The sequence below is a fragment of the Notamacropus eugenii genome, chromosome 6, assembly GCF_028372415.1.
Source record: "Notamacropus eugenii isolate mMacEug1 chromosome 6, mMacEug1.pri_v2, whole genome shotgun sequence".
Lineage (NCBI taxonomy): Eukaryota > Metazoa > Chordata > Mammalia > Diprotodontia > Macropodidae > Notamacropus > Notamacropus eugenii.
The window spans coordinates 355,926,266-355,942,610 of record NC_092877.1 but is presented as its reverse complement, the minus strand read 5'-3'; the positions used below and the strand labels follow the sequence as shown (position 1 = coordinate 355,942,610).

The 16,345-nt window shown below is 38.3% G+C and overlaps 1 protein-coding gene across 1 annotated transcript in view; it reads left to right on the top strand.

The window, feature by feature from the left end:
* Nucleotides 1–16,345, top strand: part of LOC140512409 (EGF-like and EMI domain-containing protein 1) — a 547,574-nt gene that overhangs the window by 155,128 nt on the left and 376,101 nt on the right. The gene's annotated exons all lie outside the window — the stretch shown is intronic.

The following is a 16,345-nucleotide window of genomic DNA, read 5'->3' as shown; positions in this document are numbered from 1 at the left end:
TGTGTATTTCTTTTGTCCATTATGAAAACTGATAACATAGCTCAAGTAGTTTAAAAGTTGTTTTTATCCAACAAAAATGCACATAATTTATAAGACTATAACAAGTCGTGTCTCTATTAATGCCAATGGAAGGGTCAGGTCCTTACACCTGTGTCTACTGTGGAATTTTATTTTAAGACTCAGTCATGTTGATATTATCGTGTGAACATTCTGAGTCATGGTGGTACACTGGTTGTTTTTCTTTTTCAATTTTTCCAGGTGCATTCTTATGCATTAGGCAGTGGCTTGTTCTGCTGGATAATTTCTGTTAATTAAAGTTGATAATCCCTGAAAATGAATCCTGATGCATTCATCTCCTGAGTCATTATATCCTCCTCTAAGTTTGGGATAATGAGGTCATCTGCCTCTTTGAAATGCCTCATGACTCTTTGCCACACCGAGAGAATGTCCATCGAAAGCAGATTCAGAGTGATAATGAGCTTTCTTCCCCACCCCGCGGTGGAAGTGAACAATTTTTGCTTAGAAGTGCAGGGTGGAAACAAAATTATAAATCTAATATTTTATGAATAATGATTTCTCCTCCAGGGTTACTGTTTCATGTTTTTATTCTAATACATCTTGTTAAACAACGAGGCAGGTAACTCTACTGCTTGGCTTTAATGACTGGCTTCCGAAAAGCATATATCGTTCATCAAATTTAGTATTTAATTATTGTTCCTGAGGCCATTCACAGAGAGGCAGTGAAACAGTTTATTAGTATAAAGATTAATTGTGGTAATTGCATTGTCTAGGGATTAGATAAAGGGACCTTCAAAAATCCCACTTGATGAAACAAGTTGTCAAATGTAGAAGCATCCTGCTTCATGTTTCAATGTCTGAACTGATCACAGAATCTCAGAGTTGCAAGGGACCCCAGAGGTCATCTGGTGTAATCCACACCTAAACTGGAATCCCAACTCAATTTGAAGAACTCCAGTGGAATTCTGAGACAAAATTGTACAGTAAGTACAGTAAGTAAGTAAGATTTGGAAAGCAAAACTTATTCTAATCCTTTAAACAAACTTGTAAAGCATCTCTTGCATTCACAATACATTCTCCTACCCTGGCTGTGTTGAATGGAGGTAGTGTGTTTTAATGGATGGAGCCCTGGACTGGGAGTCAGGAAGTTCTACATTAAAATATTAGCTGTTAAACTTTTTCATGAACATGGGCAAGTCACTCACCTGTGGTTCAAATCTGTCCTCTGCTACTTGCCTGTTGAGATAATGGGTTAATCATTTAGGTACTCTAAGTCTGGTTTCCTTGCATCTACAGTAGGAATAATAATAACTGTGGTACCCATCTCATAGGGTTATTCTGGAGTCTAAACAAATGTTCTGAAAACCTCAGAGAGACACGTAAATATCATCCATGATCATTGATGGATCCTAAATGTAGCCTTTATGTCTATAATCGTTAATGTCTCCTAACAGGCCATTAGGGTTGATTGGCTTGGTATGATGGAGTCCAGACTTGAGATTTGATCAGTGCAGGGAAGTTCCAATTTGGAACATTCCCCTCCTTATACAGATCACCCACTCTTCTGTAACTCATTTCTTATAGTGTTATCTGGGGTACTGAGACTGTAAGCAAAGTGCCCATAGTCACACAGTCAGTGTCAGGGGTAGGAAATGAATGCTGCTTGCAGAAATAATCTTCTACCAGTTGTGAAATGATACCTTTGTGCCTCAAGTCTTTCCATACTTCAGTTCATCCTGAACTGAGCTATCAAATTGATCTTCCTAAAATACAAGTCTGGCCATATCATTCCCCATCCAATAAACTCCAGTGGTTCCCTATTGTCTCCAGGATTAAACATAAACCCTCAGTTTGGCTCCTAGAGACCTTAATAACTTGGCCTCTTCCTGCCTTTCCAGTCTGATACATTTCACCCTTCCATATTCTCTAGGATCCAGTGATACTGGGCTCCTTTCTGTTTGCCATACAAGATACTCCATCTCCCAACACTGGGCATTTTCACAGGCTTTCTGCCCAAGAAAGGACATGCCTAGAATCCTTGCCTTCCTTAACTCTGCCTCCTGAACTCACTGACTTCCTTTGAGTCTCAACCAAAGTGCAACCCTTCTATAAGAAATCTTTCCCAGTCCCCCTTAATCTTAGTGCCTTCCGTCTAAGATTATGTCTGGTTTGCCCTGTGTATTTCTTTTGTTATATATAGTTACTGGAATGTTTTCTCCTTCATTAGACTGTGAGTAAAGAGCAAGGACTCATTTTGTTTCCTTTGCCTTTCCCCAGTGCTTAGCATAATGTCCGGCCCATAGAAGGCTCTTAATAAATGCTTGTTGACTCAATTTCATTCTTACACTCCAATGTATAATTGGATCTGTGATCTCATGGCTGTAGTATTCCCTCTGTGGCAAGAAAAATATTTGTTAGGACCCTACCATTTAGGCTGGGTTAGCTTTTCCTAACGCTCCAACCCCTCAGTTTAATGGGACTGTGTTCATTAAAAGAACTTTGTAGTTTTCCAAGACCTTCTAGCATAGTCTCTTCAATCTGATCAATAGCATGTGCTTCTTATTTTAAGTATCTCTCTAAGGTATGTGTGTATATAGGCTGTAAATGGATTCTTAATAGGTGCAAATCATTATATTTATATGAATATGTTAGAAATGCACATTATATATAGCTTAGGCAGGCACTTTCACATATATAATTCTATTGTATGTTACATGTATCTTATATCTTAGACTATAAATACATATGGTTACTATATATATTTAATGTCAGGTGAAATACATTATATACACAGATATAATGTAACTGTCTAGGTATGGACAAATTTATTCATGTTATAAATATATATATTGATATGTATATAGATATGTAGGCAGCTAGATGGTTCAGTGAATAGATCACAGGGTCTGGAGTCAGGAAGACCTAATTTCACACCCAACCTCAGAGATTTACTTGCTGTGTGACCTTGGGCAAGTCACTTAATCTTTGTGTCTGGAGAAGGAAATGACAAAGACACTCCAGTGTCACAAAAAATCCATAGACAAACTTGGTGTGCTATGGCCCACAGGGTCATGAAGAGTCAGACACAGCTAAATGGCTGAACAACAATACAGATATGTGCATATCTATCTATATTTCTATTTATGCACAATTCATAATAAATCTATTCTTCTCCTGAAAAACAAAGGTCCATCTTTCAAAGGTCTAGCTAATCAGCAGAGTGGATAGAGTGCTGGAGTTGGAGTCAGAAAGATTTGGTTCAAATCCCCCCTGCTTCCTCAGATATTTACTGGCTGTGTGACCCTGGGCAAGTCATTGAATCTCTCTGAGCCTTAGTTTTGTCTCTGTAAAAAGAGGGATAATGGGAGGATGTACTTGCTGTGATTGTTGTGAGGAAAAAAGGACATAGTATATGCAAAGGACTTTGCAAACCTTAAAGCACTGCATATAGTAGTGACTCTTGTCAGAACTGGAGCTGTATTGGTGAAGCCCAAATATTTGTGAAACTCCCTCCAGTTTTATGTTTAAATTTACTCTGAAATCAACTTCCCAAACAACGTGTGTTTTTGTTAAGCCAGAGGTAGAGAAGGCTGAATCTGGAGTCATAAATGCCTGAGTTCAAGCCTTAGACACTTACTAGCTTGCAACACGAGGCAATTCTCCTAACCTCTGCCTGCCTCTGTTTTCCTCAGCTGTAAAATGGGAAGGATAGTCATCCCTCCCTTCCAGGGCTATTGTGAGGATAAAATAAAATAATATTTGTAAAGATCTTTGCAAACCTTAAAACTTTGTATAGTTGTTGTTATTTTGTGTTAGGGACAGCATTAGATGCTATAGATTCAAATATAAAGAATGAAATAATCCCTATTGCCCAAGTAGAGATTCTGTCTGGGGAGACTACCTGCATATGTATAAATACAGGGAGTCCCAAAGGTCTTAGTGAAGTTTTAAGTCTTAATAGCTTGAAATAGCTGTTAGCTAATAGCTAAGATGTTTTTCTTGTTTCATGGGTTTCCATGGCGAAACAATTAATTATCAAGTAACCAGTCTACTCAATGATGAGTTTCTCTGTCTTTCACAGGGATATTCCAGGAAATGCAGATGCAATCTGTTATTAGAACTGTAGATAAAGCCTTTCTCCATGGTAGAACCTATTAGAACTTGTGTTCCGTTGGCATAACCTTTGGGGACTCAGGGGTACCCTCCTGTGATAATGAAACATCACAGTTAGACTTGGCAGAAGCTTAAATATACAAGTTGAAAAATTGCATCCAGCATCTTTTCAATGATTCTCCCTCTTTTACTGAGTTGCAAAAGCACATTCCCTAACTAAGCAATTCCTTCTGCTGGTTTGAGTCAGCTTGGGATTCCAAATTTGGCCTGTGGAGATAAGTTCCCTGGAGTTCTCAGACGCTGTCCAGTACACCATGGTAACTGCTACACCAAGAGTATCCACGGGTTAAAAACATCAAGCATCAGAGAGCAGAATGCTAATTTCCTCTTTGGAAATTTTTCCAAGATACCAGAGTTAATATGAACAGTATGACGAATGGCTTGGGATTCCAAGTGATTTACAATTTGTCAAAAACAGAGTCCCTACAGCTCCCTCATTCTGTTTATAAGTACTAAGTATGCAAATTGCATCAGTTAAACCTTTAGCCCTGCACCCAGGGAAGACTTTGTCTTCATTCACTCATTATAGTATCTGAACAGAATTATCAAAATCCTGAAATCTTATATCTCAGTGAGAGTCTTACTTTGATACCTCATCATGGTCAGAATGTGAATTTAGATTCTCCTCCTAAAATGAATGAATGAAACAATCAGTCAGCTTGCATTTTTTAACACCTACTATGTGCCAAGTACTGTTTTGGGTACTAAGGGCATAAATGAAAAGCAAGATGATCCCTGCACTCAAGAGATTTGTATTTTTTCAAGAAAGATAATACATACATAAAATGTATGTAGAGAATATATTAAAAATAAATACAAGGTAATTTTGGAGGGAATACATTGAAGGGAGGGACATAGGAAGAGGTTAACGTCAAAGGTGCTGCTTGAACTAAGTCTTGAAAGAAACAAAGCATTCTAAGAGGCAGAGATGAGAAGACAGTGTAATCCAGGCATGGAGGCAGTACTTGGAGCCAGTACAGAGAAACAGAGATGGAAATTGGAGCCCATTTGGAAGAAATAACAATTAGGTCAGTTTTGCTGGATCACAGCATATAGGAAGAAATGTTTTGTCAAACTGGAAAGTGTCCCAGAGGGTCCATGGTCTAACAGATCTGATTGAGCTACTGACAATTTGAATGTGGCTCTAGGAAAAGACTGTTTGTATGGTCCAAAGATATCCTAAGAAAGAGGCTCACTATCAGAAGGTCCAGTGTAGGTGATTAGTATTTTGACCACTGAATCCCACGAAAAAAGCAGAAATAGCCCTCAGTCCTGTATACTCTCCCCTTCTGTTTTCTTAATGACATTGGTGAAGTCGCAGAAAAGAGGGTGAGATATGACATAAAGCACATGTTTGTTTTGCTTTTTCCTAGCAGAGTGTGTGGCCCAAATAGATACTGTATAAATAATTGTTGATTGATTTTGCCATCTGTCAAAATTAATTTAACTGGTGTTACTCAGTGTATGATCTTTGTCTAATGACCAGTTAACTGGAGAGCTCCTCCTGGAACCAAATTACATCCATATTGACATTCTCACCATCTATGAAATGGGAAAAGGCCTAACATAACTAAGTATGGATCAGAAAAGGAGATGTAATGAGAATGAGGCTTGTTGGCCAGGTAGAGTACTGCACTATTATTCTGAAGGAGACCTCTGGTCCATCCAGCATATCCATGGATAGGATTTATGGAAAGAAACTGACAAGAATCCTAGAGGATTAGTTGTGGATGTGTTTGGAGTCATCACACTGGTGATCTTGGGACAATGGATTGGGAGTCATCACCAATTTAGGGAGTATTCACACCAATAAGTCAAAGAGCTGCTGGAGAAGTACAACATCAGAATCTTTAGAATGATCAAGACGGAAAGCGACTCGATGACTGTCTAATCCAAATCCATCTTTAAATTTGAGGCAACTGAGTCAGTGAAGTGACTTGTTCGAGGATATGAACTTAGTTTGTGGCTAAACCCAGATGAATCTCAGATGCAGAATGACTGAATCACAAATTCTGAGAATCGGAAGAAACTTCACATGTCATCTGGTCCGGGGTGTTCCACCATCGTCATCCTGGTGGAGCCAATGGGACTTTTCTTCAGAAAACATTTAAAGAAATTAAAGAAAACATTTAAAACATTTAAATATTTAAAAATGTTTATCTTTTAAAAAATTACAAAGAAAACTTCTACAGACCCCAGGTTAAGAACCTCTGATCTAGTTGAACCCAATAAAAAGCAAAGCAATTCTCATTCTCGTACACTTGTCCAGCCTCTGCTTGAAGGCCTTCAGAAAGGGCATGTTTACTGTGTCTCTAGCACTTTGGGATAGCTCTAATAGGAAGTTTTCTTAATATCAAGACCTAATTTGTCTCTTTGAAGCTTCTACCCATTACCTGTGGTTCTCTCTTGGGGCCAAATGGAAAAAATCCTCCATATGAGAACCCTTCAAATAACTGAAGACAGAAGTCATGTCTACCCTGAATCTTCTTTTAGCCTTTCTATATCAATACTTAACAATACTTAAGATAGCAAATAAGAAATGAGTTAAAATACTGTGACTTTTCAATTTGAGATCTTTTTTTAATAGATCCCAATGGGGCATAGATCCCAATTACAGAATCATAGAATTAAAAAGGACTTCCAAGGTCATCTAGTCCAACTCATTTATGAGTCACTAATGCCCTGTACAGTAACATACTTGACAGGTTGCCATGGGGTTTCTCCTGGATGGAAGACTTCCATGGAAAAAAGCTCACTACCTCCTGAGGCATCCTGTTCCAATTTTGGACATTAATTTATAGGAAGATGTTTTCTTTGGTGATAGGGAAGGACTTGGGAAATATTCTATGTGCATGATTAATGGATTGGATCTAATTATATAGTTTTGCCTTTTTACTGCTAAAACCCTGATCCATAGATGTGGATTTTAATGGTTAAAAGTAATATATTTGAAGTGTGCTCTACGGTTGGTTAACCCATATTCAGCCAGTATGGAGATGCTTTTCCTGGGGAATGTTAAGTAATTCTGTTACTACTTTGCAAGTTATTTCTACAGAGTAAGAAATAGGACTACAGTGATCTAAAAAAGCAAATGTTGGCTTTAAAAATACCTCTGTCTCTCCTACTCCTCTCCCTATCTACCCCTCTACCAACACAGACACATAATTTGGATGAGCTGATTGAATATATTAGAGCTAGCTGGTATTTCTATAGCGCCTTCAGGTTTGCAAATATTATCTCATTTGATCCTCAAAACCATCCTCAGAGGGAGGTGCTATTATCATTCTCCTGTGCGTTGGTGTTGTTCAGTCATTTCAGTTGTCTCTGACTGTTGGTGACCCCGTTTGGGTCTTCGGTTTGGTTTGGTTTTTGCAGATACTGGAGAGGTTTGCCATTTCCTTCTCCAGCTCATTTTGCAGATGAGGAAACAGACAAAGAGGGTTAAATGACTTGCCCAGAGTCACACAGCTGGTAAGTGTCCAAGGCTAGATTTGATCTTAGGTCTTCCTGACTCCAGACCCAGTGCTCTATCCACTGTGCCATACAGCTGCCTCTTCTCACTGTCTTTTATCCCTCTTTTTATATCCAGTGCTTAGTGCAGTATCTGGCACATAGTAAGTGCTTAATAAATGTTTGTTGATTAATTAAGGAAACTGAGGCACAATAGTTAAGTTACTTTCCTAGATAGTATATCTGAGTCTGGTTTTAAACTCAGGCTTTCCTGAGTCCAGGTTCACTGCTGCACCTACCTGCCCCATATGTTAGAAATTTGGTAAATATCTTGAAATGACCATGTGCACATAGGCTCACTTCTGAGTTATAAGAAATCTCATTCTATTTATCCTAAAGGGAAGAGGGCAAGATACAGTGGGTTAAGCACTTACATGACGTTGAAAATTTCAGCGCAATGCACAAGGGGGATGGATTTCAGTCACTAAGGTCCTCTTTATTCCTCTGCTGCCTGGCTTTTGCCAAGGATACATTCTCTGAACCCTGAAAATGAACAAAATTCATTGGGCTCCAACTCCTTATTAGGTAGATAAGCTTGCAAAGGAAAACCAAAGGCAACCCTGAATTAGAAAAATGCTGACCTCGCAGTTATTCTCTGAAGTAATAGTAACAAATGTACAGAGGGGAAAAAATCTCCAAAATTTAGAAACAGAAGATCCTGTTTCTACCCAAAAGATAAAATGTTAAAAAAACAAGTGTATTCTGAAATAATTTGCTATTATTCAGTTCAATTTAATAAAGACTAATTTACAAAGGCAGCGAGGTGGTACAAAAGATAAAGTACTATACCAGGAAGCAGGAAGCTTTGAGTTCAAATCTGGCATCATATACTTACTAGTTATGTGACCCTGAGCAAGTCATTTAACTTCAGGCTGCCTCAATCAGCATCCTCATCTGTAAAATGGGGAGAACAAATCTACATTTCTGAGTTCTTATGAGGATAAAATGAAAAGTCTATGAAGTGAATTCAAACATTAAAGAGCTATATAAGTGCTAGCTATTATTATTAATGGTAATTATAATAATAAGTATCAATGATGTGCCAAGAAATTCATGCATTTAAAGAATCCACATTGTAAGGGGATATAAGAATCCATAATGTGTCTGCCATGTTTATCCAGATGCTATTGCTTTAACTTTGTATGGACAGGTGAAGTAATGAATATACTTTTCTCATGAAACAATTTTCTGTCTTTATAAGAGCTCAGAGTTAGTGATTGTGTGGTTTTACCTACATAACTTTTCTGTCATCTAGTTTCCCAACTTACCAGAGTTCATATTCTGAGCTCAAGGACTTGCTCAGACTGGAGGGGAGATGATGGATGAGTTCTACACTCTTCAGTAGTTAGTGCAGATGTTTCCTCAGAACATAGTAAAGTGTTATAACATAAAAAAAATCTCCATTTTGTCTCCACTCTTATTAAGATATGCCTCTGTGAGAAGGGCTTTTATTAAAAAAAATAAAGAATTTTTAATGAACAATGCTCTCACGAGTCCAAAGATTGAATAACATTTAGGATAATGTCCCAAAAATAATTGTCCTGGCTTTTGTCCATCTGATTGAGATGTGATGAATTACCAAATAATGGAATGAAAATATTTGACATGTCATATCTAGGTCTTTTAAAATGATAATTCTGAAGGTAGATTCCAAATATTCTTCCATCTACGTGCCTAAAAGAATGGCAGCAGCTGGTTTAGGGAAGGGTGTAAGAAAGGAAGCTTTGTTTGCACTCTATTTCCTACAAGTGTCGCCATATCCATCTTACTAGACCCAAGGAAGTCTGGGAGAAGTTGTTGTCAACATTCCATATGAGCGTAGTCAGCAGATTTTAAGTTTTGATCACCATCCATATCTGTTCAACTTTCTTCTTATAGTCAATGGATAAGTAAGTTAAAAGCCCCATCTCAGTGCACTCTCCCACTTTAGGAGCTGCATCAGAAAATATGCTGATACTTTAATGATTCATTATTTCATTGACTGACCACATAATTCAATGCAACTGTTTGTTACATATCTGTCATATGCCAGGTATTATGCAGATCCAGGGAACAAAATAAAAATGAAGAATTCCTGTTCTCAAGGAGTTCTGGTACATTCTTTCCACTGATATAGATTGTAATCCCTCCATTCCATAATAGATTTCTACACTCTGAGGCCAAAAAAATGTTTAGTGATCCTCTGGTCAAACTCCATATTTTTCCGATGATGAAACTGAAATTTCTCAAGGCAAACTGATTTACCCAAGGTTATATAGTTAATGACTTCCAGAAGTGGGACTTGAACAGAGATAGCCTGGCTCCTTTCATTGTACCACTGTAATTTCTGTGAGCTTTGGTGGTTCTGGAGAAAGGAATGCCCTGGTGACCAAATCTCATGTATTGAGCCCATCTGAGCTAAGCTAGCTTCAGTCTTGGACTACTTTGCAAAGCCTTTCCAACTTGGCAGGATCTTCTAGGAACTACCCAGTAGTTAGGTAGTGCAGAATATAGGGTACTGGATTTGAATCCAGGAAGACCTGGTTCAGAATCCTATCTCAAATACTCTCAGACTCAGTTTCCTCATCTGTAAAGTGAAATAATAATGTGTGTGTTCATCCTTCGTTGCCAAAGAAGACCAAGCCATCAGAGAAATGATGACATGACCTGCATTTGACTTTGTTTAGAGTGAGGGAGGGCTGTGCAGGTCACCAGCCTCACTTCTCCTCCAGAGCCATCTGAATCTAGTGGCACATACCTTGAAGGGCTGTTGTGAAAATCACATAATAAAATTTATGTACTTTGCCCATATTAAAGCACTATATGTTTACTAGTAGTAGTAGTAGCAGCAGCAGCAGTAGCACAACCACCAGCTGCACCACTAACAACAGCAGAAGGAGTAATAGTGCTATTTAAGCTTCTTCTCCATTGACGTAACCTTCAACAACTTATGGCCACCTTCAAACCACCAAGAGACATCACAGGAAGACTTTAATAGAGGGCTGTGCTATCAAAGAGAATTGAATTAGAATCAATAGTAAAAGATCATGGCCATGTGCTGAAGAAATCTACCGTAAGACCTAATCTGGTGATGTTTTGTCTCTGAAGAGTCTCTTCCTAATTGGAACATCTCTCCAATTCTGCATAAAATCTGAGATTAGGCATCATTTTGGTCATTTTCTCATTAAGCATAAGGTCATAATATAATGGCAGAAACCTTTGGTACCTAGGACTGAATGCTGACTTTGTTTTCTGGCTCTTGTGCTCTGGAAAGAAAGAGCTATTTTTCATCCAGCTTTTTGTGGTTCATACAAAGAATCCAAAACAATATCTGGTACCTTTTGTCCTGATTTCAGTCCAACGAAAGCACCCTGAGGACAGCAATTATTTATCAGTTTTGAGTTGAATTAAAATCAGTGCTCACCAAAGTGATTTCTTTTCCCAGATATGATAGTAGAAACAAGGGATTTCAGGATAGCAGACACAAGTATTTGGATTATTGGACCGATAAATGAGTGATCTGAAATTTTGGTTTAGAAATCAACGTCTTCCATCAAGAGCTGGAAGGGACTGCAGAGGTTGTGCAGCCCAATTCTTCCATTCTACAGATGAGAAGATAAAGTTCAAGTGAAGGGAAATTGTTTGCCAAGGTCATACTGGTAGAAAGGTCAGTCTTCTAGAAATCTCTTTCCCAGAGCCTGATTATTTAAATGCATGAAAAATACTAATAATATGACTGCTAACATTACCCAAATAGAGGGGGATGTGGAAAATATGGCAAATAACTATGTGACTGATAGATTCTCTGAATTGGAGGCAAATTTTATAAGCACTTAATCCTGCCCTCTCATTTTCCAGATGGCTAAGGAATGTCACCTGGGGGAATGTGCTGAATTGAGGCTCTGAGCCAGCAAGACTAATCCCCAGACCTAAGAAAGTTGGTGAGCTTACAAAGATACCCTCTGATGTCTCACCCGAGCAGTCAACTGTTCAGCTTTCCTTTCTCTCACTTTACAACTTCTTCTATAGAGGAAATCAGTATTTAATAAGTGCCTACTATGTGCCAGGCATTGTGCTGAGCACTGTGCTTAACACTTTTACCCCTGTGGAAATGAACTCTTCCTGAAGAAAGAGGGTGGAGGGTGGGCTGAGGAACTTTCAACTCAACCAAGCCATCTCAAAAAAAGACCTTGTTTCAGTGACATAACTCAGAAGGAGCTGAAGTCACTTTCTAAATGAAGGAGTGAGGTTAGCAGGGAGGGGGAGAGGAATGGGGGAGAGAGAGAGAGAGAGAGAGAGAGAGAGAGAGAGAGAGAGAGAGAGAGAGAGAGAGAGAGAGAGAGAGAGAGAAAGAGAGAGAGAGAATGGTTCAATAACAGAAGCCACCTAGAAGTGTGTTGTTTTCCAGGGCATATTGTGTATGCTGCAAAGTGAATGCTGTTTTTAAAGTTAATTTGTAATAATTGAACTGAAGTGCTCAGAAAGTGCTGCTGGAACATCTATTTATGAACTCTGTGCCCTCTTTGTCAATTCCATAAGAGCACCTTTGCTAAAGAAAGGAGAGTGGGAAGGCTTCATGTTGTGCACTTAGCCATATGGATGTATTTTTTCCCCCTCTGAAGTACCTGGGTCTCTAAGTGGCTTTCTTTTCTTCTTTCTTTAATTGGTCCACCTGATTGAATTAGGAAGGCTGGAGGGCTCATTACCCATCCTGATTAAAGCCAGAGTATTTGAGGAGCTAATAAAATTGATTGGACATACGATTCACTCCTCCAAATGCCCTGGTCATTGGTACATGGCAAACTTTGGGAAGGTGATCATTCTTGAAGGGAACCGAATAGGCCAGCCAACAGATATGATTCAGTGTTCATAGTGAAATTAGAACTGGGTAAAAGTCTCCTTGGCTCTAATTTCTCCTTTAGGATGTGACCAACATGCTGACCTATCCCCCTGACAACCTAGGATTCTCCTTAAAATTAAGTACCTTGGGTTTTGAACTAAAAATAAGACTGCAAGAAAAAGAAAATTCTGCTTAGCACATTCATGGAATTGTAATGATATATGCACAGAAGATGACACTTGGAGAACGATTAAATGTCAAAAATTTGATCATCTTTGATGAATTATCCTAAACATTATTTAACATCAATCACTTTGCAGATAAATAATTAGGATAATAGGCTCATACAGTCCTGGATTTATGTAAGCAACTTCTAAGGTCATTAAGTCCCACCCCCTCATTTTACAGGTAAGGGAACTGATACCTAAGGTGAATAATTGACTCAGCCCACGTCACATAGGTAGGACCATGAACATTTTTATTTTACTTTTTTTTGTTTATGAGGAAGAAATTTACACAAACTGACAGCTAAGGAAGCCAATGGTTTGTTTTTTGATTTTCTGTTCTAGAGTGAATGACAAAGATGATTTGTTAATGAGAGATTAATTGGCTTAGGTTTTGCCTAGAAGTCTGTTTACAAATGTAAATGGTCTTGAATTCAGTTCAATTAAATTAAATTCAGTAAACATTTAGTAAGCTCCTGCTATGAGCAGAACACTAACTTGGATAGGGACGATATGAAACAGAAAGTCAAACAGTCCCCACTTTGAAAAACTGGACATTCTTCTTGGGGAGATTCAACACGTACTCAAATTGGGCTAATTATGATAGGTTTTCATAGTACTTTAAAGTTCGCCAAGCACTTTACCTGGAGTATCTCATTTGAATACCTCACAACTCTGTGAAGTAGTGTTATCATCACCATTTTACAGATATGGAGACTGAGGCTAAGAGAGATGAAATGATTTGACTAGGGTCACCTAGATAGTAAGTGTCTGAGGAAGAATTTAAGTACAGGTCTCTCTGACTTCAAGTTCAATGCTCTATCTACTGTATATTATTATACAGTATTAATAATATAATATGTAATAATATACAACATACAGCCTTCCTAATATACATATATGTGTACACACACATTCATATATACACACATATGTTTACTTAAAAATAGCTGTGTTAATTTAAGCAAATCACTTAACTGCCTAGGAAATGAAAAGGTTGGACTAGGTGAATTTGAAGATTCCACCCTCTCTCCCACCTCCATAGTTCAGGGAGTCTGTAAATAATATGGTTCTTTGTCTCTTTCTCCATGTATAGCAACAGCATTACAATTATTTCCTCTTTTTCAAATCAATTAGATATCTTCAAAAGAGAAGTCTTAGAAAATGATGCGCAGTGAACTACTGGATGGGTAGGAATCAGTAATTCCTTCCCCTTGTTCTTTCAGTCTGGCCCCAAAGTCCTTTTATGTCCTGAATTTTCTTGATTCATTTAGTTTAGATTCCAGTGTGACTTTGGTAAGTTCACAAGGGTAGAAAATCTTCTAGTTTAGAAAACAGCTCTATTCCTTGTCATTTGAAACTTCCTCATCATGAGGTTATCCTGATGAGCAGCCTATAATATGGCAAAGATTCCTAAGTAGAATGGCAGGCCTGTGACGATTAGAAATCAAAAGAAGGAAAAGAAAAATCGGCTTAATTTTGTCATGGGGCCACCAATTTGCTTTTCATGATCACTACATTTCAAACAAGCAAACAGAGAACCCATAGCTCTCCTTTGGAAATAATAATTAGCAGGGAAGAGAGGGAAGGGCTAGAGCGTTGCCTGACATTCATTCATTGGGTTTGGGAGAAAATAATAACTGATAAACATCATTTTCCTTGAAAAACATTTTGAAAATTGGGATTAATGACAGATATATGGATTGTTTTAACCCAAGGATGTTCAAGGATAGGATGATGTTTGGGTTCTAGGTCTGTCTTCAGTTGTTTATGGGGTTGAATGAGGCAAAGATGTGAATTATTACTCAATCAACAAATATGATTAATTACCTCATAAAAGAGGCATTATACTAAGTGTTGGGGATAGAAGTACAAAGAATGAAACAATCTCTACTTGTAAGGACTTCAAATACTGATGAAATCAATAATAAATGAATTATTTGATAAATGAATGTGTATGTGTATACACATTCATTATAATATATGTAAATATTTTCATCATAAAAATAAAGTAAAATAAATAAACTAAAAAAATAAAGTAAAAATGATCAGTTTACAAGAAATAGTAAATGCAAGTTAATTTGGGAAGGAGAGCTCTCACATTTGGGAGGGTGAGTCAGACAAATCTTCATGCAGAAGATGATGTCTGAGATGCATCATAAGGAAAGAAAGGGTTAAAGTCAGACATGAGGAGGAAATACATTCTTGGGATGGTGTCCACCCCAGCCAGGAGATGGGGTTTTGTGAGCAAGTTAGGAAACAAAAGAAGGCTTATATGTTTGGACTGCAGAGTGTAGGAATGAAAGTAATATCCAACAAGGCTGGAAAAGTAGGTTGGAGCCAGGATGATTAGGGCCTTAAAAGTTTTGCATTTAATCATAAAGGCAACAGGAAGACCCTGAAAGTGACTGAGTATGGGAGTGACATGGTGATATCTGCACTTAAAGAAAATGACTTTGACAGTAGTGTGTAGGATGGGCTAGAGTGGTAAGAGGCTTGAGGCAGGGAGACTAGGTAGGAGGCTGTTACCATAATCTAGGTGAGAAGTGATGAAAGCCTTGACTAAATTGGAAACTATGTGAGTAAAAAGAGGGGATTGAATGCAAGAAATTTTGTGAAGGTGGAAACAGCAAGATTTGGCAATGCATTAGACTATGGGGTGAGGGAGAGAGAGTAGTTCAGAGGAGTACTGAGGTTATGAGCCTGGAAGGATGATGGTGTTTGCTTTGGAAGAGGGGAGAGAAATATTGAGGTCAGTTTAGGACTCATATTGGTATATCCAATTTAAAATATTCCATAAATAATTCATGATGAAAGACTAAACTTTAGGAGAGAAACTCAGGTTGGATGTATGGATTTGGAAGTTGTCTTCAGGGAAATGATAGTCAAACCCACAGGAGCTGAAGGAGCGAGAGAGAGAGACAGAGACAGGAAGGAAGGAAGGAAGGAAGGAAGGAAGGAAGGAAGGAAGGAAGGAAGGAAGGGAGGAAGGGAGGGAGGGAGGGAGGAAAAGAAGAGGGTTTAGGACAGAATGTTGGGGGAAACCAACAATTAAGTAGACATATAGGTGAGGAGGCAGCAAAAGGGACTAATAAAGAAAAGCTATAGGAAGAGAACCAGGAGAGAAAAATGTCATGAAAACTCAGAGAGGAAAGGGAATCCAAAAAGACAGGTCAGCCAATAGAAAGGTTGACCAGGATGAGGATTTAAAAAAGACTATGGGAAGATTTTGTCATTTAAACGATTTACTCAGGGATCCCAGAAGGATCTCAAGGGGAAATTTTGATACCAAACGGAATGCCTCTGGGTCCCCCCACCCCTGATTGACTTAAGGATTTCTTCACGGAGTTCATTCTATTTCATCTCTTCAGCCTCCACTTTCCTCTACCTATTTCCTTGTGCTCTCCATTTACAACCTTAATTTGGGACATGGTAATTCTCACATGACGATTTTTAACAAGAAATGTTCTCTTATGTCTTCAGGCAATCTCATAAAACAAGGCAATTCTGTGATTGGGAAATGCTTTTAAACATCCAAATTGGCCCTGCAAGAAGAACACACTGCAATCTCTGTTTCCGACTTGTAAACCACATAGAAATG